At 46.4% G+C, this 24,939-nt stretch overlaps 1 long non-coding RNA gene across 1 annotated transcript in view; it reads left to right on the forward strand.

Annotated features, from left to right (window-relative positions):
* Window positions 1–9,416, forward strand: part of LOC142001199 (uncharacterized) — a 34,250-nt gene extending 24,834 nt beyond the window's left edge. The window contains exon 3 of the long non-coding RNA XR_012642411.1: window positions 7,876–9,416. This is a non-coding gene — a long non-coding RNA (uncharacterized LOC142001199). The remainder of the gene's footprint in view (window positions 1–7,875) is intronic.
* The last annotated feature ends 15,523 nt before the right edge of the window (window positions 9,417–24,939 follow it).

Below are 24,939 nucleotides of genomic sequence, written 5' to 3' on the forward strand. Positions count from 1 at the left end.
TGGCAGAACAAGGAGTAATGGTCAGAAGTTGAAGAGGGAAAGGTGTAGGTTGGATATTAGGAAAAACTACTTCACCAGGTGGGTGGTGAAGCACTGGAATGCGTTGCCTAGAGAGGTCGTGGATTCTCCATCCCTCGAGGTTTTTAAGTCCCGGCTGGGCAAAGTCCTGGCTGGGATGACTTAGTGGGGGTTGATCCTGCTTGAAGCAGGGGGCTGGACTAGATCACCTCCTGAGGTCCCTTCCAGCCCTGTGATTCTGTGACTTGCCACATTCCTGCCACTCTAGCATCTCTCACGATGAAGACTGTCAGTATTACTACTCCTCTTACAGGTACTCCCCTAGGAGGGAGTCAACAGGCAGGTCTCGATCATGGGCCTCTTCTACTGTGGGTTACGCCTCTCCCTGATTGTCGCTAGCTCTGATCCTGTCTCTGCCGCTGCAGTCTCCATCATGCTGGCATTGGATGCAAAGGAATAAGGGCCTCCTGTATCTCATATGGACCAGTCCTCCTCATCCCCTGACATTTCCCCTCCAGATGATTTAAAGAATTTCAGTGTTCTTTTGAAAAGTGTCTATCAGCCAGGACATTCCACTGGCTGAAGTGCAAGAAGAGACGTAGGTTCCTAAAAAATTTACAATCAGCTCATTCTTCTAGGGTAGCCATCCCCCTGGGAGAAGACATTATGGAGGCAGCTGATGACATATGGCAGACCCCTTCCTCAGTTCCCCCTATCAACAAGAGGCTCAACAAGAAATACTTTTTCTATCCTAAGGGGGTGGAGTTCTTGTTCACATATTTACAGCCCAGTTTGCTAGTGGCAGATGCTGCCTTGCATAGGTCACGCATACCACAGTTCAGGGGGGCAACATCAGATAAGGACGCTAAATGCTTAGGTATCTTTGGCAGGAAGCTGTTCTCCTCAGCGACCCTGCTTCTCTGTATAGTGAACTGTGGCTCTGCTCTCCAATCATGATTTTGACAGCTACACCAGGTTGATACCCCTTGTAGACTACCTACCTCAATCTAAGAGACCGATTATGAAGCATGTAGTTGAGGGCTACACCACACCCAGGGCAGTGGCTCATCTGGCCTTGGATGTAGCAGACACAGCAGCAAGGGCCACTGCAACCACAGTGGTTATGCGGTGGGCCTCATACCTACAGGCTTCCGCCATACCCAAAGAGCTACAAGTGAAAATCAAAGATCTACTCTTTGATTTAAAAAGTAGTTTGCTGACTATACCGACAGTCGTTCACTTGAGCAAGGACTTGCGAACTACGCGATATACTCTGAGCATGTATACCGCTCCCTATAGGAGGCACTGCTACAACCCATACCACAGACATGATGATGATGGATTCTGTAGGCTGCAGTTTCAACAATCTGCTAGGCTTAATCGGTCCTGCTCTCAACAGCTGGAAACACCGCAGAAACCAAGGCGTGCGTAACCAGTCATCACTGTCCAACAGGCAGCAAGTTTGACTTGTTGGTTGAGAGCAGCAACATTGCCAACGCCACTTGCCATCTTCCCGCTCTGTTCCACCACCAAGTACAGCCCTTCTTCCATCAGTGGGCCTCCATCACCACCGACGGGGGTTCTGGACCTTTAGTCAAAACCAGATATGTGATTTCGTTCACTGCCATCCCACCTCCCACACCACCCACCCAGTTCCTTTTCAGGGACCCCTGTCTTGAGACATTACTGTGTGAGGAGCTGAGCTATCTCCTATCCATAGGGGCGGTGGAGAAAGTTCCCAATGAGTTCTGAGGCAAAGGCTGCTATTCCCATTACATCCTTACTCAGGAAAAGAATGGTGATTGGAGACCAATACTGGCCCTATGCCTGCTCAGTCGCTATGTGCGGAAGCAGAATTTCAAGATGGTGACCTTGGCCTTGATAATCCCAATCTTAAATCTCAACAAGTGGGTTGCCACTCTTGACTTTAATTATGCGTACTTTCACATAACTATCCATCTGGCTTACAAATGTTTTCTTCATTTCACTGTAAAAAAGGATCATTTTCAGTACAGGGTCCTCCCATTTGGATTTTCTACAGGTCCTGGAGTGTTCTCCAAGACTCTGGCAGTGGTCACCACTCATCTTCATCAGCAAGGGGCCATGATGTTCCCCTATCTGGATGACTGTCTCCTTAAGGGGCCCTCTCCTTTGGAGACGGCACAGATGATACATACCACAAGGACTGTGTTCCACTCCCTGGGTTGTCTTGTCAGTGAGCAGAAGTCTACCCTTCAGCCCAACCAGGAGCTGGAATTCATCGGGGCTTGCCTGCCTACCACTTCAGGGGAAGCCCTACAGTCCAAGTGGTCACATGTCTCAAACTCATGGGTTGTAGGGCAGCCAGAACATTCGTTGTGCAACGTGCCAGACTCCACCTATGATCATTGCAGCATTGTGTGGCAGTAATCTACAACAGCGCGCACTACAATCTCTGCAGCTTATTGGCACCTCCACCCATGGTCCTTTCCTCTCTCCACTGGTGGCAAAGCAGGAAGAATCTGTTGTCTAGGGTTCCCTTTCATCCCAGGCAACATTCCTGGCTCATCAATACGGACGCTTCCCTACTTGGCTGGGGAGTCCACATGGGCAATCTGTCTATTCAGGGGCACCGCTCCCCTCAGGAGCGCCACCTAGACATCAACCTGTTGGAACTCAGAACCATCACTGGGACTTGTCAACATTTCCAACAGCACATCCAGTGTTCCACAGTCAATGTACTATGTTAGTCACCAGGGAGGAGCTCACTCATGCCCCCTCTGTGCAGAGTCATTCCAGCTTTGGAAGTGGTGCATTCTCAATGACACCACAGTTGTGGCACCTTACTTACCTGGGCTCAATTATGGATCTGCAGAGTCATTGAGCAGACACTTCACACGGGATCACAAATGGGAACTCAGTGACAGAGTGGTTCATTCCTTGTTCCATCATTGGGGCACTCCCCTTGTTGATCTGTTCTCCACCTGTCACAACAAGTGTCATCAGTATTGTTCCAGAGCAAGAGTGGGGTGCAGATTGTTGGGTGACACATTCTTATTACTGCGGAACGTCCCTCTGTCCTGTGTCGTCTCCTCCTCCCCCCGCCCCCCGAGTGCTAATTCCCAAGGAGCTGCACATGGTCAGGACAGAGAGCACCATTATGATACTAGTGGCCCCCACATGGGCTTGACAATGTTAGTTTGCTCTTCTACAGCGAATGTTGCCGTACTCCCCACCCAGTTCCCTCCCCCTCCTTCTGGACCTTCCTACTCAGAATCAAGGAACCCTGCAACATCCGGAGGCACAGACATTATGCCTCGCAACCTGGCTTCTATTGGTTCCATGGCTCCGAACTCACCTACTCTGCACAAGTCAGGGACATCTTAATGTGCAGTACAAGACAAACTACGAAAACTACTTACCTTTCCAAGTGACACAGATTTGTGGTCTGGTGCTCAGGGCATCACATTGACCCATTGTCATCTCTTCTCCAGACTATCCTAGACTACATAGTAAATGTTGGCATTAACCTCCCTGAGAGCGCATCTGGCAGCCGTTACGGCATTTAGAGGTCATGTTGAAGGGGTTTTGGTATTCACCCGTCCAATTACCAAAAGATTTCTCAAGGGACTCACAAATATGTATCCTCCTAGGTAAACCAACTTCTCCTTGGAGTCTGGATGTAATCGTCTGGGCATTAATGAAGTCACCCTTGAAACCACTGGCTACTACTTCCTTCAAGTTACTTACTGTGAAGGTAGTGTTCCTCCTTGCCATCACATCCACATGTAGAGTTAGCGAGATGCCAGCACTTGTGGCGGGACTTCCATGCATTGCCTTCACTAAGGACGGAGCGACCCTCAGACATTACCCAGCTTTCTTTCCAAAAGTTTGTTCAGACTTTCACATCAATGAACCAATGGTGCTACCTGCTTTTTATTCTAAGCCACACGCATTGCCACACGGAATGGTGCTGCATTCTTTGGACGTGCACACAGCACTTGCCTTTTACATAGACCAAGCCAAATCGTTGTGTAAAAGACAGACAGACTGCTAGTCTCCCTGGCAGAACACTCCAAGGGTGAATCCCTCTCATCTCAACACGGGGGGTGTATCATCCAGTGTTACGCCTCCAGCGGGTGCCTTTTTCAACTCAGGTACAAGCTCATTCCACACGAGCAATGGCAGCTTCTGTGGCCTGCCTGCAGGGAGTTCCCCTCAGAGACATCTGCAGAGTGGCTACCTGGTCATCCCATGTCCCTTTCATGAGGCATTACATGATCCAGACCCAATGGGCCGCAGACACTTTGCTGGCCTCAGCAGTCCTCTCCATGTCAATTGCACGGTGACTCCTTCACCCCTTTCCTAGTCAGTGGGGAACTGCTTGTCAGTCACCTACAGTGGAGCACCCCTGGGGACATCTCTCAAAGAGGAAAGCGAAGTTACTCACCTCAGCGCAGTAACTATTGTTTTTCGAGATGTCCATCTCCCTCCCCTGCCCCGCCACGGGTGCTCCACTATCCATCCTCCTCCTCACTTTGGAGTCTGCCTTGTCTGTTTTTCGGGTTCCAGAGAGGTTTCAAGGAAAGGGCTTGAGCTGGTCTGCGTATGTGATCCAAAGAGCGCAAACGGAGTGTCAGGGCATTCGCAGACTGGCTGAATACAGCTAGAAGAGTCTCCGATCTGCAGCACTGGGACGAGCCCGGCTCCTACAGACATCTCAAAGAACATAGTTACTGCACCGAGGTAACTGTTTTTTTTTCCCATCGCTTGTCAGAATGACCATCTGAATAACCCATTAAATGAGCAGATGCTTTGGAAATAGTTTCACTGAGAAATACCAGTCAGAAATTAATCTTCAAACTGAGTCCAGATTTTTGATTGACAGTTTAGTCGTGTCTGTTTTATTTGTGTTTTGCGTATGTTCTCTCCTGTGTTTAATAATGTATTTTAGCCTCCTTCCCCTTAGGATATGCATCAGATGCTATGCATCTGTGTGGTAAGTAATGTTAATTTTTAATTCTCATACCTCTGAAGTGCCATTTGGACTCAAATTATGGTGCAATTTTGTTTGTATTACCTTCCTATTACTGTTTCAGACATTTTTGAACCATCTCATCCAAATAATTGTTCTGGTAATGTCCATGTCATTACAGTCACCATTTGAAATCAGGCTAGGGCCGTTGAGTTGCATCTTGGATAAGCTTTGTATTTATATTGAAAAGCTTCTATACTACATTACAATCAGAATTTGTTGTTCAAATGAAAAACCATTCTGGGAGGAGCACTGAGATGCAAGAGCTGAAATCTGATTGGTAATGTAACAAACAATTTAAGCATGGTTCCAAAACATGCATCGCTTTCATCTGCTTCATGGTATATCAGATTAGTTCCTAAAATATAACACCTGACATTTTTTTAAAGCCAGTGTCGTGTGCAGAGGGGTGTGAAGTGGAGAGGCATTTAGTAAAGCATAAGTATTTACATTTTATCAGTGTTGTGCATTTAAGAAGAACAGTTTAAGTACAAGGAGGCAGCTGTAGTAAATCTCTACTTATACCAGGCTTGAATTTAGTACAACAGTTCTTTATTTAAAATAGGTTGAAGTTTTGGTTTGTGATAATGAATTTGATTCATTTTGTTTTAATTTCTGTAGTTTTGAGTAGGAGTTCAGCTTTGTTTATATTAATATAGGAAATCATAATGTTCCAATGCTGTATTGTAGCAATAAACTGACAGGATAAATGCCTGAATGCCTTCTGCCATGCAACAAGTGCTCCAACTGTGGAGGGGTGTGCACTTCAGAATGGCTGATTGCTATTAGAACTTGGTTTATTAACATTTATATTTAAATGGTTTTACCTTTTTGGTGGATAAGGGAGTTTAAGCAATAAACCCTTCCATTTGAGCTGATAGTTCCCAGTGAAAGGCAGAAGAAGTTATATGCATTATTTGTTTACTATTTAATTATTATATTCCTTTAAAATGTTTCTTCTTCTAGGTTGCTTTGTGGGGATTTCTGTTATCTAGGTGCTCAACAGTTTGTGGCTCACAGTCCTTGCTTTGTTAGAAAAAATTAATGCTCCTATTTGCTAAATGTAGAACATAAACTTTTTAGCACACAGAAGCATCTTCTTCAGCACCTAGCTAATAATCTGAAGTTCTCTCTGGTGACCTTCATCTTGCAGTGAAATGGCCCCATGCAGTGTTCACAGCTGCTAAATAGCTGTTGAAGAATCTTGAAATTCACTTTTTCTGCAGAATTGGTGATCATTTGTCCCACCCAGGCCTTGTGAATATCCAGAATTGGATAGAAGATATTCTTTCAGCAAACTCAGTGGAGCACTGTTACAGATGCTGTTGCTGCTGTCTTTAATTTTATTGTGATGGATTTGTGCTCATCGCTTAAAATCCCTTCCATGGGACTGAGTGACTCTCTGCAGCTCAGGTGCCACTCAGCTTCCTCAGGTTCTGTTGGGCTCAGTTGGGACTGCAAGGGCCTTATGGACAACGGAGGGTCGTCTAAAAAAGGTCACTGTTTGCAGTGTTTTAAATTCACTAGTCCAACTGCAGTAGTCTGATGCCACCAGACCCCTGTCTACAGCAGGGCTCCCACCCAGAGCAGCTTGATAAAATTCCTTGCACAGAAAAAGCTTGCGGGAAGTGTTGTGAAATACCATTCAGTCTGTCTTCAGAAGTGTTAGTAGAGACAGAACTTAATAAGTCTAATAACTCTGTCTTTTATTACTGGTATTACCATGGTGCTTAGCAGCCCTGCCCAGGTCCCCACTGGGCTTGGTGCAGTACAAAGAAAAGAAAATATGCCCATATGAGCTTACTGTCAAAGTAGAAGACAGTAAATGGGTATGGGCCAGGCTGTGGGGATGGGTGGGGGTGGGGGACAAGGATACAATGAAAAAGTAACAGTAACCAGAGTAACACTCTGCACTGATCTTTTCATGGTCCCATGTGAAATTCCCAGTACATACTAGAGGAAGAACACAAGCATTAAATAGTCTGCACACCATTCCCAAATCTCTCCCTTTCAGATTCCTGCTTGGAAGGTGGGTTGGTTGTATGTTTTTAAGCACATGTACCTGTTAGTATATCTACCTCAGTTGAGCATTCAGTGTGAGTGTCTAATTAAGCAGATAGAAAACAAATATTTTTCTCTATTCAACTCCAGTTCTGGCTTATCTGTGCAACCCAAATACTGCTCATATATAGTGTCTGCCAGTTTGCAGCACAGTAGAACCATACAGTTATGAATGGTTCAGAAATAGTGTGTCGGAGGGGTAGCCGTGTTAGTCTGGATCTGTAACAGCAACGAAGGGTCCTGTGGCACCTTATAGACTAGTAGGCATCCTTCAGTCTGCATAGACTATGGATCGCGCCCTTTAAAGTTTCAGTTGAGGACTTCATTTACAGCATCTATTGTTATAGACTAACAGAAAAGTTTTGAGCATGAACTTTCGTGAGCACAGACTCACTTCATCAGATGCTGGTCTTGGAAATCTGCAGGGCCTGCAGATTTCCAAGACTAGCATCTGATGAAGTGAGTCTGTGCTCACGAAAGCTCATGCTCAAAACTTTTCTGAAATAGAGGTTGTTTGTTATCCCGAACAAAACATCATAGCTAGTCTTTCAAAAGTTTACAGCTGGACATTGACTTAATACAGCTTTGAAACTTTGCAGAAGAAAAATGCTCTTATTTTTGTTTACCGCTGTATTTTTTAATTGTCTTTTTGTGTCTTCTGATGCTTGATTGTGTTCTTCCAGTTCCAAATGAGGTGTGTGGTTGCCTAGTCAGTTCTTAACTCTAGTATTTGTAACTCTTGAGGTTCTTACTGTACCTTTATGTTGCTTTTTACTTAACAGCTCTTTGCCATATATTTCCTTTGGGAGATAATAAAATCTGCCGTGGAATGTAGGCATTGGCTACAGAAATCTCCCTGGAATGTCATCTTCATAACATCGTTTTCCTGGCCAGACTTGGCTGTGAGGCTTAATCCGTCCACATCTTGTATTGACAGCTGTGCATCAGAGTATATTTGCTCATCCAGCAGCATTCTATTTTTGTTTTGATGCAGCATAGATTGTCCTTTTTCACTCTTCTTTGCAACAGCTGCCATTTCTGTTACGAATATAATCTGAAACAGCTTTTTCCTTGTGTGTACATTTTATAAGTGCTATAGCTGCCTATTTAATTTTAGAATTTAATTATTTCAAATTCATTGTTTTGATAGCTTGTCTCAGCAACACTACAAATAACTGGGGCTTACACTAAAAGCGGGAGCTAACATTGTGAAAGTTAGTGGCAGCAAATCATACTTAAAACCTCTATAATGTACCAACGTGTTATGGGACGACTTGGATGCTAAGTACAACTTTTGCTTGGCTAATATCTTTTCTCTCTTTTACATTATGGTTTCACAATCTCAATAAAAATACATTTATTTAGTAATGAAATGGTATTGAATGCAGACTGGTAAGAGAAGGAGCAGCAAAAAGCTTTCTATAACTTTCCCTAACATTGTTTTGGGAATCAAAATGAGGCAGACCAAGAAGTGTACGAGAAGCAGGTGAACGTCTGATAAAACACAAAGAATAGTGCAAGGAGAACTAGGAGCACATTTTAACTGTCTAATGGTAGCATGGTCTGGAGCAATGAACATTGGTTGGATTTAGACTTGTCTGCCACTCACTTTGGCAAGTCACTTCTGGGACTCATTTTCACCACATATGAAATGAGAAAAATGTATATCTGACATGCAAAGCACTACTCAAGTGCCAGTTTCTGTTCCAGGCAGATTTTGTGCATGTTTAAATTAGTATCACTGTTTGCTTTATTGTGCGAGAATGTAGCTTTCTTGCAGTCAGAGGTGGTGAAGGACAGGGAATAAAGTTCATTGATTTTTTTAAGGCAGCCTTTGCTGCAAAAGCTAATGAAAAGTTTAACTGTGGCAAGTATATCAAGGTTATCAGACAGCAAATGAAGAGATTCAGGAAAACGCTGGTTACATGCATAATGCAGGTTAAATAAAGTTGCTGCAAGAATTCTCAGGTTAAGCATTAGTTGCTAGAACTATACATTCAAAATTGTTTTTTGAAAGAAAAGAGCCTTTTATTTCGGAATATCTTGGTACTACTAAAAAGAAAATGACCGCGAGTAAAATGATGCAAAGAAGCATTGTTTAGACAGCTGTCCTCTTCAAGAAACTTCTGCATGTGCTGACCAGACAGCATGTGATCCCAGAAATGATCTACATGTGTATCAAAATAATCAGGTGGGTGTTGTAAATGTATTTACAGTATCCTGTGTTGTAGTTTGCTGTGTATTGAAGTGCACATGTGTATTGTATTTCTTTATTGGTCCTTCTTGTCATGGCCAGTTTCCTCTAATAAATATTTGTCTGAAATTGCTGTTTTGTGGCTGTTTTCCAGAGGTCTGGTTGTTTTCATGTCACCTTCTTTCACTGCAGCACCTTTCTCCTGCTAAACCAAGAGGAGAAGAGAAATCTTCTGTCAGACATTTGTTTTTTGGTTTAGAACTCTGCATATGAGCTTAGCATCTGTCTACAACTAAAATCTTTTCCATTCCAGTTGGAAGTGGGGGGAGAAGAACCTGTAGCTGGTTTATATGTTTTGAAGATGTTATATTGATTCAAGTCAACTTTGAAAATCTCAAAAAAATGTCAGTTTTATCAAGTGATTCCTGTAGAGCATGGTTCAGTAACTTTGGATATCGTGAGAAAGGGAGGAAATCCCCCACAGACCAAAACAATTAAACGGAAATGCTCGTGGTTGAGAGATTCACTCTAAGGGCCATGTCCAAACTGGAATTACAGTGTAAAAGAAGAGAGAGCATTGAGTTGAATTTACATCAGTGACTGAAAAAGAGATTTAGTATCATCTGCTTTTGTCAGCTGCCGTATTCAATTTAAAAATTAATCAAAATACCTGCCTGAAGACAGATGTGCACAGCGTCTTCTAAACTGCCACACTTGTGCGAAAGTCTGTGCCGAACTGACTTTAGGAGGTGTGGCCGAAGGGAATTGCCATACAAAACATAGGCACAGATGCAGTTCACACTCTTTCATATAGGAGAGCTGTTCTGGTCAGTGCTGATAATCAGCTGGGCTTTTATTTTGATTACCAGTGACAGAAATGGGTTCCTTTTTCTTTACTGTCTTCTCAGTGTAGATTACCAGCATGCCAATATAGCTGTATCCACAGACATACAAAAATCAGTCAGTTCTACCAACTTAATGGAAATGAAGTTTCCAAATCGGGGACAAGTTCACTGTTAGCTATGTGGTAAATTGTTTGAGGGAATTAAAGGAAATAGAGTATCCTGACCTTGCAGAGCTCTTCTCATTAGCATTGGACAGCTGAGCTCGGAAGTTCTTGACGTAGGTTAAGGACCTCTTAAAACTGATAGTTAGTGGTGAGTACTTAGATCTACTGTAGATCATGTGTACAGCTGTCACTGCAGAGAGAGAGAGAATGTGGGCGTGTGTGTGCGCGTGCACGTCCACAGGTCATTTAACATGGAGCAAATGAACACTGCTGGGTTTCCCAGGTACATAAGTGGTTCTCTCCTTTCACAGTGCCCCCTCCATCCACCCAAGGACAGTACTGTGGAATCTGTCAAGTTTCCTTGAAGCCCCAGCTGTTTAATCTCTTGAAGCTGTTTTCACCATTGTTTGCTTTGTAGAACAAGAGCTGTTTGGTGTTCTGTTGAAATTATTTTAGTGATGAATGATGGGTTAAGCACTGCGGCTTTGAACACGAACAGTCTAGATGAGTATCACATAGTGAGTCCAGCAACAGAGAGAAAGCTGTGCTAGTGTGTGTTATCAAAACAAAAAAGCAGTAAAGTAGCACTTTAAAGAGTAACAAAATAATTTATTAGGTGATGAGCTTTCGTGGGACAGACCCACTTCGTCAGACTATAGCCATACCAGAACAAACTCAATATGTAAGGCATAGAGAACCAAAAATAGTAATCAAGGTTGACAAATCGGGAAAAAAATTATCAAGGTGAGCAAATGGGGTGTGGGGTCAAGAATTAGATTAAGCAAGTATGTAAAAGAGCCCTTATAATGACCCAGAAAATTCCCATCCCGGTTCAAATCACGTGTTAATATAAAAGAGTTCAGCAGCCTCTCTTTCCAAAGTAGTGTGAAAATTCCTCTTCGGTAAGACTCAAACTCTTAAGTTTTTTGTAGGAGAGAACAGGCCTGTCACCTAGGGCCTTCTGGAGTGTGGCATCCTGATTAAGGATAGGTTGTAGGTCTTTAATAATTCATTGCAGTGGTTTGAGTTGGGGGCTGTAGGTAATGACTAGTGGTGTTCTGTTCTTGGCTTTTTTGGGCCGATCTTGGAGTAGCTGGTCTCTGGGTATTCATCTGGCCCTGTCAATTTGTTTTTTATTTCTCCTGGTGGGTAATTCAGGTTTATGAATATTCGTTTATAGGTTTATAAACGTTCATTTGTTTATAGTTTTATGAATAAAATACAAACTCAACTCAAACCACAGGTTAGTCACAGAATCACAGGCACATTCTCATTTTCCTCAACTAACATCATATATGCCATCGTGTGCCAACAATGCCCAGATGCTTTGTATATTGGACAGACTTCTAACTCCCTTAGACAAAGAGTTAATGGGCACAAAACAGACATAAAAACACTCCTGATTCACAAACTGGTCAGCTGACATTTTAATAGAGCTGGCCGTTCTGTTAATGACTGAAGAGTTTGCATCTGACTGAAGAGGAATTTTCATACTACTTTGGAAAGAGGCTGCCGAACTCTTTTATAGTCAAATTTGACACGTGGTTTGAACCAGGATGCAAATTGTCTGGGTCATTATAGGGGCTCTTTGGCATATGTGGCGTCATCTAATTCTTGACCTCCCACACACATACCCCCGCCCTTCTACTCTCTGATTTTTGTTTAGATAAGCCCAGCAAGTGCCTGCTGAAGATCCTCTTGGGAACAGAACTGTTTGGGTATCTGAATAAATACATTTTTAATATTTAGGCTTGATTGTGTGAGTTGCTGAAGTCAGTGGAACCTGGATGCGTGCTGCATATCCAGAGTGGGTTTTCCTTTTGTTGGCAAGGCAGGAGCCATTTAGAAGTGAGGCTTTATAGATAGCTGTATCTAAACTCCTACAGCAATATTTTGGAGTCTTAATTATTGATGCAGCAGACTGAAAACTGTATGGCAGCTTCACTTAAGTAAACACTGATGCCATTTACCAGTTGTTTTTATGATACCAGTGGGGAACAGCTCAGAAGAACATCTTAGAGAGATGTCAGTGAAACTTTCATTAGCACTGGAATAATTAAGTGATGTTAAAATATTTGCTCCCAGTGTCCGAGAGATGAGTTGGTTAGTTCTCAATCAGAACTGCCTATGAAATGGCAGCCCTTTTCCACAGAGGAATGTTGCACCAGTATAAGTTAATTTAAACAAATTTAAACTGGTTTGGGTAACTTTAATTTTAGCTTAAGGTACAAGGTTCATGAAGACCTATGAGTTATGTGAATATTATCTCTCCATGTGAATACTCTTCTTTTTGTTTTCAATTCAACTTCAACTCCCTTCCAAAAATATAAACTAACCCCCAATACACTCATATCAGAGCAAGTATCCACACAGTATGGTATCACTAATATTGGTCATATCTTGGGTTATAGTGGGAGATTTTCCCAATATGGATTAAGCTCATGATAATTGGCAACAGGCCTAAATGAAACTGAAATAAAATGAAATACCATCAGAGTGGTTTTCTTGTTGAAGGGTAACTTTCCCTATGTTAATTAGTAACATATCTATATACTATCAAAACAAAAAAGCAGTAAAGTAGCCCTTTAAAGACTAACAAAATAGTTTATTAGGTGAGCTTTCGTGGGTCTGTCCCACGAAAGCTCACCTAAGAAATTAGTTTGTTAGTCTTTAAAGGGCTACTTGACTGCTTTTCCCTATGTTGCTGAGTCTGCAAGAAAACAATCCTTTCAGGTTGGAAGAGCATTTAAAATAAGCCAGCCTCCTGTTTTTGGAAGAGAGGCTAGAAGTACTTACTAAAAATGTAAACTAGGAGTGAGCAGCCACACTCTACAGGGGCTGCCATATTCAGTGAAGTTTACAGGAGTTTTGTATCCTCTGACTGAACTTGAAAGCTGCCTTCATACTTAATATTAAACAAAGCAGGTCCCTTAACAGGTATTTTAAAGGCATTAAACCTCAGTGTGAGTTTGTTAAAACATTTTAGGCTTGTTCACACTGCCAGGTGCAGCTGGAAATGAAAATAGAAAAAGATCACCTTTCTTCTGAGTCTGACACTTTCTTACCCAAAGCATCTATGCTAGAGGAAGTAGAACAAACCAGCAGTCATGTAGGACTATGACTGCTGGTTGGTTCTGTTTGAATAGACAAACACAGCTATCTCTCTGTTCCCTAGAGGAAACAGAGTGGTATGAAAACACCCCTGTGGCATTCATGTGCCTGTACCTGTAAATTCCAATGTCTGTGTGCACAAGTGTCAGAAGACTCTTTATGAGCAGTGCCTGTTGGGTAGCTTGTAGTGCCCCCTGTGGTGACATTTCCCCATTAGGGCTGATTTCTCAGACTCTGCCTACAGATGGAAGCTGAGGTAGAGTGTAAGGTATATTTCACAGTGCACAATTGTTGGCCTTGATTTAGCTCCTATGTAAGGCCAATGGACCAGGTTTTGCAAGGCAGTCTGAGAATATTGTTACTTGGATGGATTATGACCAAGGGACGTGATGAACAATGTCTGGAAACACTGAAAAGAATATTAAAATCTTAGAATACATGCTCTGAATTAGAATTTTTCAAGGACTCATAGTTCCACAACGGTTACATAACTCACAGGAGAAGATTAAAGTAGTATGCAAAGCTGCACTGGCAGAGACACTCACAACTTAGATCATTTCTATGATTTGTCAACTATGATAGCTGAACTATACCAAACCTAGAAACTGAATTGTACCCTTTAAACTATTTTTACTTCAGACTAGTCAAAAGGGAGTATGGTCATGTTAATGTAAAAATGCTGTCCTGGAAACAAAACAAGTAGCTTTACAAATCCTTAACAGCCTAAGCCTATAACATTGGAGTTGAAAGAACAAAAGCAGATGCAAATACTGATGTGCTCTCCCAACTGCTCTTGCTAGTGGAAGGGTGACCTATAATAAAGCCAACTGTCCTATTGTTGAGTGAGTTTGAGTGTTCCCTGCAATGTGTAGTTTGGTCAAGCAAGTCCTTTTCATGCATGCAAAAGTGATCTTGGTATACATCAGAGGTGGTGTGTGAAGAATATGTTGTTCTACGTGATAAACGGAGCACAAGAATCTTCACTGTTCCATGTAGGTCACCTAAGAGTAGTAATAATGAAAGCACTTGCCAGAAGTTTTGTAGGGTGGCCAAGCATGGAGCAGCTAATGGGTCAGAGTGCTAGGGACTGTTCAGGAGTCTAACAGCTGTAGGTTGGGCCCATGCTGGCACCATTTACACCTCTAGGAGTATATGCACACAGTAAACCCTCAATTTAATGAACCTGATAAACAGACTTTAGAAATAACAGGTGTCTGCCAGCTCCTCCCTCACCCCACAAAATAAATGCCAGAGACTTGCTGCAGCCGCCACTGGGGCTGGAGGAGCTTTCACATGGCTGGGGTTGGAAGGCCCACCACAGAAGCGGGAGCCGAGGGGGGTGGGGCTGCAGTGGGGCACAGGAGTTCTCCTCCCCCAGCCTGGTGTGCGTGCAGCACGTTGGTGTCTGGCTACTGCTGCCAGCAGTGGCGCTGAGCAGCAGCCGTGGGGTTGAGGCTGCTGGGGGCAGCCTCACTTCACCTTCATGCGGGTGGCTCGGAGCTGGGGGCTGGAGGAGCTGCAGTGCTGAGAGCTCAGGAGGTGGAAGGAACCAGGCTGGTGTTTAGCTCCTCTGCTAGGGAGAGGGAGGTGTGAGGGGAAGAACGGGGCAGGAGGGGGAAGGGAAGTGGGGCAGAGCACAGAAGTGAGTGATGGGCTGGTGAGGTCAGTGCACCATGACACAGTACAAGCATTCACATATAACAGACTCTGGCATTAACCAACACCACTTCCCCCATTAGTCAATTAAATTGGGTGTTTACTGTATTGATTTGTGGCCCTTTTTTTTTAATGTATGACCATTCCAAATGCCCAGATGTTTTTTGTATAAAGCTAGCACAGCTGCACAGACAATAAATAGAAAACCTTTGAAGTCTGTAAGACCTGGCCTGCAAGAGCAAGCTGTGTGACAACACCCCTCAGTTCAGATGATGTTCAGCAGTTCATAAAGAAAACAAGCATTAGATACACCACCTCAGCACCATGTTGCTTCCCTGGGTCAAAAGGTTTGTATGAACTGTGAAGCAGGCCCTGTGATTGATGATGGGGAGAAGGGGTCATTACAGCAGAAGCTGCCACACTTGTTTGTAGCGTGTACTGCCTTTCAATACACAACAAGCCAACCCCTTGCAATGCTGCCTATGGGCTGAAATCTCAGGTCACATGGTCCAGATCCACAGCCTTGCTGAAGTCAAGATATACAACATCTACTGCTTTCCCTCAACCACAATGCTTGTCACTTATCAAAGGAGGATTTTAGCTTGGATTGACATAATTGCCTCGACGCATCTACATTGACTGTCACTTATCACCTTTATCTTCTAGGTGGAGGTGAGGAACATATGGCCTGGGGGGCCAATGCAGCTCATGACTTGCCTGGATCCAGCTTGCAAGGCCTGGGACTTGACCCCATCCCTGCCAGAGGGAAGCCCATGCTGGTACTCCAGATCCATGGCCCTGCTGCATGTCTGTAGTGTAAGTGCTGCCTCCCCTCTGCAGGGATGGGGGGAGCCCCAAGCCTCATGGGCTGGACCCAGTCCCTGGACTCTGTCTGGTGGTGGGACGAACTGATTGCACACTGCAGCTTGCCCTCGTCCCAGCTGGGGAAAGAGCAGTACGGGCAAGTGCTTTGTTCCTGCTGCTCCCATTGGCCAGAATCCTGGGCCAGGGGAGCAGCGGGGAGTGGTAGGGGCTTCAGAGCCACATGTCATGGAATCAGAGAACCCTAGGGCTGGAAGTGTCCTCGGGAGGTCATTGAGTCCAACCCCCTGACCAAAGCAGGACCAACCCCAGCGAAGTCATGCCAGCCAGGACTATGTCAAGCCATTGGAAATGAAGATTCCGCCACCTGTCTAGGTAACACATTCTAGTGCTTCACTCTCCTGGTGAAAGTTTTTCCCAGTATCTGACCTCCACCTCCACCTCTGTAACTTTAGACCAGGAATTCCCAGCCTATGGGCTGGGACCCAAACGGGTTGCGATTACATGTGGTAAGGGTCACCAGCGTCTTAGAGAAGCCATTTGCTGCTCCTTAACACTGCCACATCCAGCAGCTATCTCTATCAACACAGAAGCAATTAGGCATTACAAAGACAGTTTCCCCACCTTTAATATTTGAAAACAACCTGGCAAGCCACTCGCAATAAGTAATGGACTTTTGCAGTAAGTAATTTTTGCCTTCACTCCACCCTTCCCTGCTTTTGCGCTCCTCCTTCTGTTTTACGTAGCTGATTTGTCAGGTTTCTCTTTTTCTTGTTTGTATCTTCCCCAGCCCCCGAGTGTGACTCATGCAGTTCCTCCAGCCTCTGTGTGATCCTCCCAGCTCCCTGCCCCCAGCCATGAGTATCTTTCCCAAGTCTCTGAGTGTGGACCCTCCAGTCTTTGAGTGTGACTCTCCCCAGCCTGAGTGTGGACCCTCCAGCCCCTGACTGTGATTCCCCCAGCCCCTGAGTGTGGCTTCCCAACCTCTTAACCCCCAATTATGGCCCCCCCCAGTCCCCCAGACTCTCCCGCCTCTGAGTGGGGGTTTAAGCTGTAATAAATGTAGTGTTATTAATTTATTATTATTAATGTATTTTCCCCTTTTCTATGAACTAACTACTATAAATATATAAACACGAGGAGGCACAATTTTATATTTTTGCCTCAGGTGCACAATCAGCTCGTTCCAGCACTGCTCCCCCAACCACTGTGGTTTTGAATTGCCTTGGTCACCAAGTCTTCCTGAATCGTCAAAATGGGTCCCCAACTGGAAAAGGTTGAGAACTGTTTTATGGACAATTGCTCCTTGTTCTGCCATCCATTGCTACTGAGAATAGCCTCTCGCCATCCTCTTTAGAGCCCCCTATCAGGAAGTCGAAAGCTGCTATCAAATCACCCCTCACTCTTCTCTTCTGCAAACTAAATAAGCCCAAGTCCCTCAGCCTCTCCTCATAGGGCATGTGCTCCAGACCCCTATTCATTCTTGTTGCCTTTCACTGAACCGTCTCCAATGCATCCACATCCTTTCTATACGGGGGGGCCCAGAACTGGATGCAATACTGCAGATGTGGCCTCAGCAGTGCCAAGTAGAGGGGACTAATAACTTCTCTAGATCTGCTGGCAATGCTTCTCACAATGCACCCCAATATACCTTTAGCCTTCTTGGCTACAAGGGCACACTGTTGACTCATATTCAGCCTCTCATCCAGTGTAATCCCCAGGCCCTTTTCTGCTACTTAGCCAGTCAGCAGCCAGCCTGTAACAGTGCTTGGGATTCTTTCATCCCAAGTGCAGAACTCTGTGTTTGTCTTTGTTGAACCTCATCAGATTTCTTTTGGACCAATCCTCCAATTTATCCAGGTCACTCTGGACCTTATCCCTAACCTCCAGTGTGTCTATTTGACCCCCTAGCTTAGTGTCATCTGTGAATTTGCTGAGGGTCCATCCTCTCATCCAGGTCATCCTCTCCTTTGCAATCCATATTCTCATCCAGGTCATTAATAAAGATGTTGAACAATACCAGCCCTAGAACCGATCCTTGGGGCACTCCACTTGAAACCAGCCACCAACCAGATGTAGAGGCATTGATCACTATCTGTTGGGCCTGACTGTATAGCCAGATTTCTATCCATCATTCAGTCCATGCATCTAATCTATGCTTCCTTAACTTGTCGGCAAGAATGTTGTGGGAGACTGTATCAAAGGCTTTGCTAAAATCAAGGTATATCACATCCATTGACTTTCTCATGTCCACAGAGCCAATTACCTCATCATAGAAGCTAATCAAATTGGTCAGGCATAACTTGCCCTTGGTGAATCCATGTTGACTGCTTTTCATCACTTTCCCCTTTTCCAAGTGCTTTAAAATGGATTCCTTGAGGATCCCCTCCATGATTTTACTAGAGACTGAGGTAAGTCTGACCGGTCTATACTTCCCTGGATTATCCTGCTATCCTTTTTTTGTAGATACATTTGTCTTTTTCCAATCATTCAGGAGCTCTCCCAGTCTCCATGAGTTTTCAAAGATAATAGCCAAAGGCTCTGTAATGACATCTGCCAATTCCCTCAGTACCCTTGGATGCACTAAATCTGGATCTGTGGATTTGTGCATGTCTAGCTTTTCTAAATAGCTCTTAACTTGTTCTTTCCCCCATGAGGGCTGCCCACCTCCTTCCCATACTGCATCGCCTGGTACAGTAGTCTGGAGCTGAACTTGTCCATGAAGACTGAGGAAGAAAAAGCATTGAGTGCTTCAGCCTTTTCCTCATCATCTGTCACCAGGTTACTTCCCTCATCCAGCAGCGGCCCCATTCCCTCCCTGATAATCCTCTTATTGTTAACATGCCTGTAGAAACCCTTCTTGCTGCCCTTCATATTCCTTACTAGCTGCAGTTCCAATTTTGTTTTCATTTTTCTGATTCAGTACTAGGCATCCTTTGATCCCGAGGGATCATGGGTTTGCGCCCCAACTGGACTGATTCGAGCAGCATCTTCTGTGGCTGTGCAATCCAATCTGGGAGTGGCAGTTCTTTCCGCACTGTGAGCAGCAGTAGGCAGATGTCACTCTGGTATCACGGGCACAGATCTTCCTGAAGGCTCTCCTGTCGTCTGCTTCCTTCACCAAGGTAGTTTCACACATAGCAAGAGCTTCCTTCGGCATGCCTGTCTGAGGCAAGTGAATGCCAGGTGTTCACACTGATAGAGAGAGCGCTGAGGTCATGCTTGCACATGTCCTTGTAGCGCAATTTAGGTCGCCCTTTCAGCCTCTGTCCAGATGCCAGTTCGCCAAAGAGGAGGTCCTTCGGTATTCGTCCATCCGTCATGCATGAGACATGGCCCAGCCAGCGCATATGCCTCTGTTTGAGAAGGGTGACCATGGAGGCAGTGCCTGCCTTCTCAAGCACTGCACTATTGGGAACCTTGTCCTACCATGAGATACCAAGTATGCGCCTAAGGCAGTGCATGTGGAATGTGTTGAGCCGCTGCTCTTGTTTTGAGCACAAAGTCCATGTTTCACTGGTGTGCAGCAGTGTGCTCAAAACACAGGCTGTGTACACCTGCACCTTGGTGTGTACAGTGAGCTTATTGTTAGCCCATACGCTCTTCTCAGCCTGGAGAACGTTGTGGCGGCTTTTCCAATGCGCTTGTTGATCTCGTTATCAAGCGACAAGTTGTCCGAGATCGTCGAGCCTAGGTACACGAACTCATGGACGACTTCCAGTTCGTAGTCTAGCACACTGATAGATGGCTCGTTACCCACGTTTTTGGCCCATCACCTAGGTCTTCTTTAAGCTGATTGTGAGGCCAAATTCCGTGCATGCATCTGCAAAGTGAGTTATGAGTGATTGCAGTTCCTGCTGAGTGTGAGCGGCAATAGCTGCATCATTAGCAAAAAGGAACTCCCTTAGACACTTTGTAAGCACCCTGGTCTTTGCTCTAAGCCTCGACAGCTTGAAGAGGTTGCCATCCATTCTTGTGCGAAGTCGTGTCTGTCTAATCTATTAGAATTCTTTGAAGGGGTTAATAAACATGCGGACAAGGGGCACCCAGTGGACATAATATACCTAGATTTCCAGAAAGCCTTTGACACGGTCCCACACCAAAGGCTTTTATGTAAATTAGGTGGTCATGGGATAGGAGGAAAGGTCCTTTCATGGATCGGGAATTGGTTAAAAGACAGAAAACAAAGGGTTGGAATAAATGGTAAATTTTCACAATGGAGGGGGGTAACTAGTGGTGTTCCCCAGGGGTCAGTCCTGGGACCGATCCTGTTCAACTTGTTCATCAATGATCTAGAAAATGAGGTAAGCAGTGAGGTGGCAAAGTTTGCAGATGACACCAAGTTGTTCAGGACAGTCAAAAGCAAAAGGGATTGTGAAGAACTACAAAAAGATCTCAGCAAACTGAGTGATTGGGCAGCAAAATGGCAAATGAAATTTAATGTGGGTAAGTGTAAGGTAATGCATGTTGGAAAAAATAACCCAAATTACACGTACTACATGATGGGGTCAAATTTAGCTACGACAGATCAGGAAACGGATCTTGGAGTTATAGTGGATAGTTCTCTGAAGACATCCACGCAGTGTGCAGCGGCAGTTAGTAAGGCAAATAGGATGTTAGGAATTATTAAAAAAGGGATCGATAATAAGACAAAAGATATCATACTTCCCCTATATAAAACTATGGTACGCCCACATCTCGAGTACTGCGTGCAGATGTGGTCTCCTCACCTCAAAAAAGATATATTGGCATTAGAAAAGGTTCAGAAAAGGGCGACTAAGATGATTAGGGGCTTGGAAAGGGTCCCATATGGGGAGAGGCTAGAGAGACTGGGACTTTTCAGTTTGGAAAAAAGGCGATTGAGGGGCGATATGATAGAGGTATATAAAATCATGAATGGTGTGGAGAAAGTGAATATAGAAAAATTATTTACCTTTTCCCATAATACAAGAACTAGGGGACACCAAATGAAATTGATGGGTAGTAGGTTCAAAACTAATAAAAGGAAATTTTTCTTCACACAGCGCACAGTCAACCTGTGGAACTCCTTGCCTGAGGAGGCTGTGAAGGCCAGGACTCTATTAGGGTTTAAAAAAGAGCTTGATAAATTTTTGCAGGTTAGGTCCATAAATGGCTATTAGCCAGGGATAAAGTATGGTGCCCTAGCCTTCATAACAAGGGCAGGAGATGGATGGCAGGAGATAAATCACTTGATCATTGTCTTCTGTTCTCCTTCTCTGGGGCACCTGGCATTGGCCACCGTCAGCAGATGGGATGCTGGGCTTGATGGACCTTTGGTCTGACCCAGTATGGCCGTTCTTATGTTCTTATGACAGATGGCCTCTGTAGCAGTTCTGAAGGCATATTTGAGCAAAACTGCAAAGAAGATGCTGAACAGTGTTGGAGTCAGCACACACCCCTGCTGCACTCTGCTGAGAATCTCAAAGGGTTCAGATGTGGATCCGTCGTATACGATGGTCCCCTTCATGGAAGGCCCTAATACTGAGCAGAGTTGGGGGACAGCCGATCTTAGCTAGAATCGCAGACCAACCTTTTCTGCTGACGAGGTCAAATGCCTTGGTCAGGTCGATGAAGGCAATATAAAGAGGTTTGTTCTGCTCCCTGCACTTTTCTTGCAGTTGCCTAACAGAGAAGACCATGTCTATGGTGGACTGTTCAGCTCTGAACCCACACTGAGACTCAGGGTAGACTCTCTCCGCAAGGACATTGAGCCTCTTCAGAACAACGCATGCGAATAGCTTCCCCACAATACCGAGAAGGGAGATGCCGTGCTAGTTGTTACAATCGCTTTTGTCACCCTTGTTCTTGTAGACAGTAACAATGTTAACATCCCTCATATCTTGCGGTACGCTGTCCAGCATTCTCCAGCCATATATTTATACTCCTCCTAAATTTATCTGTCCAAGTTTCCACTTCTTATATGCATCCCTTTTGAGTGCAAACTCACGAAGGATTTCCCTGGTAAGCCAATCTGGATGCCTATCATATTTGCTTTCTTTAACTGCACAGCAGGATGGTTTGTTCTTCTTCGAGTGTCCCCGTGGGTGCTCCACATTAGGTGTCGGGCTCGCCGGCGCCGCAGATCGGATCTTCCAAGCAGTTTCTGCCGGACCGCGCATGCGCCGGTGCACGCCGCTCCCCCACGCGCTCCCAGCCATGTGCGCGATCCGGTCCCTGCCAGTTCCTCTTAACCGCCGTCGGCTGCAGACGGAATCCAACTAGGCTAAGGCCAAGTAGCGTATTCAACGACTTTATCTGTTTTTCTTTAAAGTTTTTTTCAGGCACTTAGGCTACTATAAGCTAGCCGGTTGTTATTTTGTAAAAAAAAAAAAAAAAAAAAAAAAAACAACAACGAACAAGCTACGAGAGGGACAGCTCAGCCAGTCCCAGTAACAAGCGCCGGAGGCCAGGAGCTAGGGCCATCAGCCCTCCTGCTAAGGCAGGCCATCGGATGGGGAAAACGGCACAAAGAAGGTGCTAAGTACCCACTTAAAAACTCAAAGACTCACCAACAATGTCCTCTTCAGGCTTAAAAAAACATGAGTCCTGCCGAGAGGCGATGCCAGTGTCCGATGGGCACAGTCTATGCATAAGGTGCCTGGGGGAGTCCCATGTGGCACAGAAATGCGCCTTCTGCGCTAAATTAGCAACCAGAGCACGAAGGGACAGGGAGATGAGGATAAAAATGCTGCTTCTTGATAAGGCCCTCCAGCCAGAAGCGCCGGAGCGGCCGCAGCAGGAGGGACCCTCCGGGGCCCTTAAAAGGAAAGCTGCCTCCCTCACTCCATCAGCGCAGAAACGGAGGAAAGTATCTCCAGCCCGATCCCTGTCGGCAGCAACAGCGAGCGGGACGGGAGGAGCAAGCAGCCCCCAGCCGCAGCAACAGCTGATCGGCGGCGGCACGGAGAGCCACGTGGAAACGGCTCAGCCTCCGATACTCAGCCAGCCACCCCGCACCGCAGGCAGGGCGGCGGCTAAACAAGCGCCGGTACCGGCGGCACCGCAGGCAGCGGCACCGACCCCCGGGGAACCGGCGGTGCAGAGAGCGCAGGCACGCAGCCTGCCGGCACCGAAGGACACCGCACATGCGGCACCGCCCTCGAGCGTGCCGAGCTCGGTGCGGACGGGGCCGGAATCCCCTTTATGCTCCCTAGCCCGATCCCTGCCAGCAGCAACAGCGAGCGGGACGGGAGGAGCCAGCAGCCCCCAGCCGCAGCAACAGCTGATCGGCGGCGGCACGGAGAGCCACGTGGAAGCGGATCAGTCTCCGATAATCAGCCAGCCGCCCCGCACCGCAGGCAGGGCGGCGGCTAAACAAGCGCCGGTACCGGCGGCACCGCGGGCAGCGGCACCGACCCCCGGGGAACCGGCGGTGCAGAGCGCGCAGGCGCGCAGCCTGCCGGCACTGGAGGACACCGCACGTGCGGCACCGCCCTTGAGCGTGCCGAGCTCGGTGCGGACGCCGGAATCCCCTGTATGCCCCCCAGCCCGATCCCTGCCGGCAGCAACAGCGAGCGGGACGGGAGGAGCGAGCAGCCCCCAGCCGCAGCAACAGCTGATCGGCGGCGGCACGGAGAGCCACGTGCAAGCGGCTCAGCCTCCGATAATCAGCCAGCCGCCCCGCACCACAGGCAGGGCGGCGGCTAAACAAGCGCCGGTACCACCGACCCCCGGAAAACCGGCGGTGCAGAGCGCGCAGGCACGCAGCCTGCCGGCACTGAAGGACACCGCACGTGCGGCACCGCCTTCGAGTGTGCCGAGCTCGGTGCGGACGGGGCCGGGATCCCCTGTATGTCAGGGGCGGAGTTACCTCCTCAAGGGAGGGGGAAGACTGCACACAAGAGGGGGCATTGCAGCCCCTCTCCGCACAGGGCTGTGGAGTTGCTTTCTCACAGCCCTCCGCTATGTTGCAGACTCCAACTAGAAGGCAGAGGTCCGCCCCCAGCCTACCCGGAGCCCCCTTCTCCATTTCTGCAACCAGCCTCACCCTGGCTGGGACCATGCAGGGCATAGACACCATCGGCAATCTACTAGGGAAAAATCCCTACAAACGATCTCGTACCCGCGAGGGCAATTGCGACCGGGGACAGAGACTTAAGCATCTCAGGGGGGACTGGTTATGGAACCCCGAGATTTTTCCTCGCAAACCTCTAGTGAGAGGGTGTACCATCATCAGCAGGAACCGGAAGGGTCCAGAGAGACGTACCCCAGCGGTTCCTCGCTCTCCTCCCCGGATGAGGCTACGGCCCCGGGGGACGTCCATCCTCCGGACGATCTCAAACAGTTCCAAGAGCTGTTTTACGAGGGTGGCCTTCACGCAAGGCATCCAGACAGCAAAGGTGCAAGAGCAACACCATAAGCTCCTCAAAAATCTGAGACCTCCGGCCTCCTCCAAAATAGCAATACTGCTGATGATGCAATCTTGGAGTCTACCACTATGATATGGCAGACTCCTGCGACTATTCCGCCTGTCCACAAGAGAGCGAAAAAAAAAACAAAAAACTTCGTGCCGACGAAGGGCATGGAGTTCCTGTTTAGCCACCCACAACCAAATTCTTTGGTGGTGGAGTCGTCGCAACGTGGGGGAACAGACAAACATGCCAAAAAGCTAGAGCGGTTGGGCAGAAAGGTCTACTCCTCCTCCACGCTACTGTTGCCAATGGCAAATTACGCAGCGCATCTAGCGAACCATAATTTCGACAACCACATTAGGTTAACCTCCCTCATGGACTCGCTTCCAGAGGGCATGAAACCAGTGCTCAAGGCCATCATCCGACCATTTTATAACCAGTGGCAAAGGATCACCACAGACAAATGGGTGCTGGAGATCATAGCCACGGGGTACGCCATCCCCTCCCAGTTGCTCCCACCGCCATGACCTCCACCCGGGGCCCCACCTCCAGGAGGCCTCCCATGTAGCGAGGCTCAAGCAGGAGGTAGACCATCTCATGCTTGTAGGGGCAGTGGAAAGAGTGCTGGAGCAACTGCAAGGGAGAGGGTTCTACTCGAGGTACTTCCTCACGGGGAGGTCCA

This window comes from Carettochelys insculpta, chromosome 24 (assembly GCF_033958435.1).
Source record: "Carettochelys insculpta isolate YL-2023 chromosome 24, ASM3395843v1, whole genome shotgun sequence".
In the NCBI taxonomy this organism is placed as follows: Eukaryota; Metazoa; Chordata; order Testudines; family Carettochelyidae; genus Carettochelys; species Carettochelys insculpta.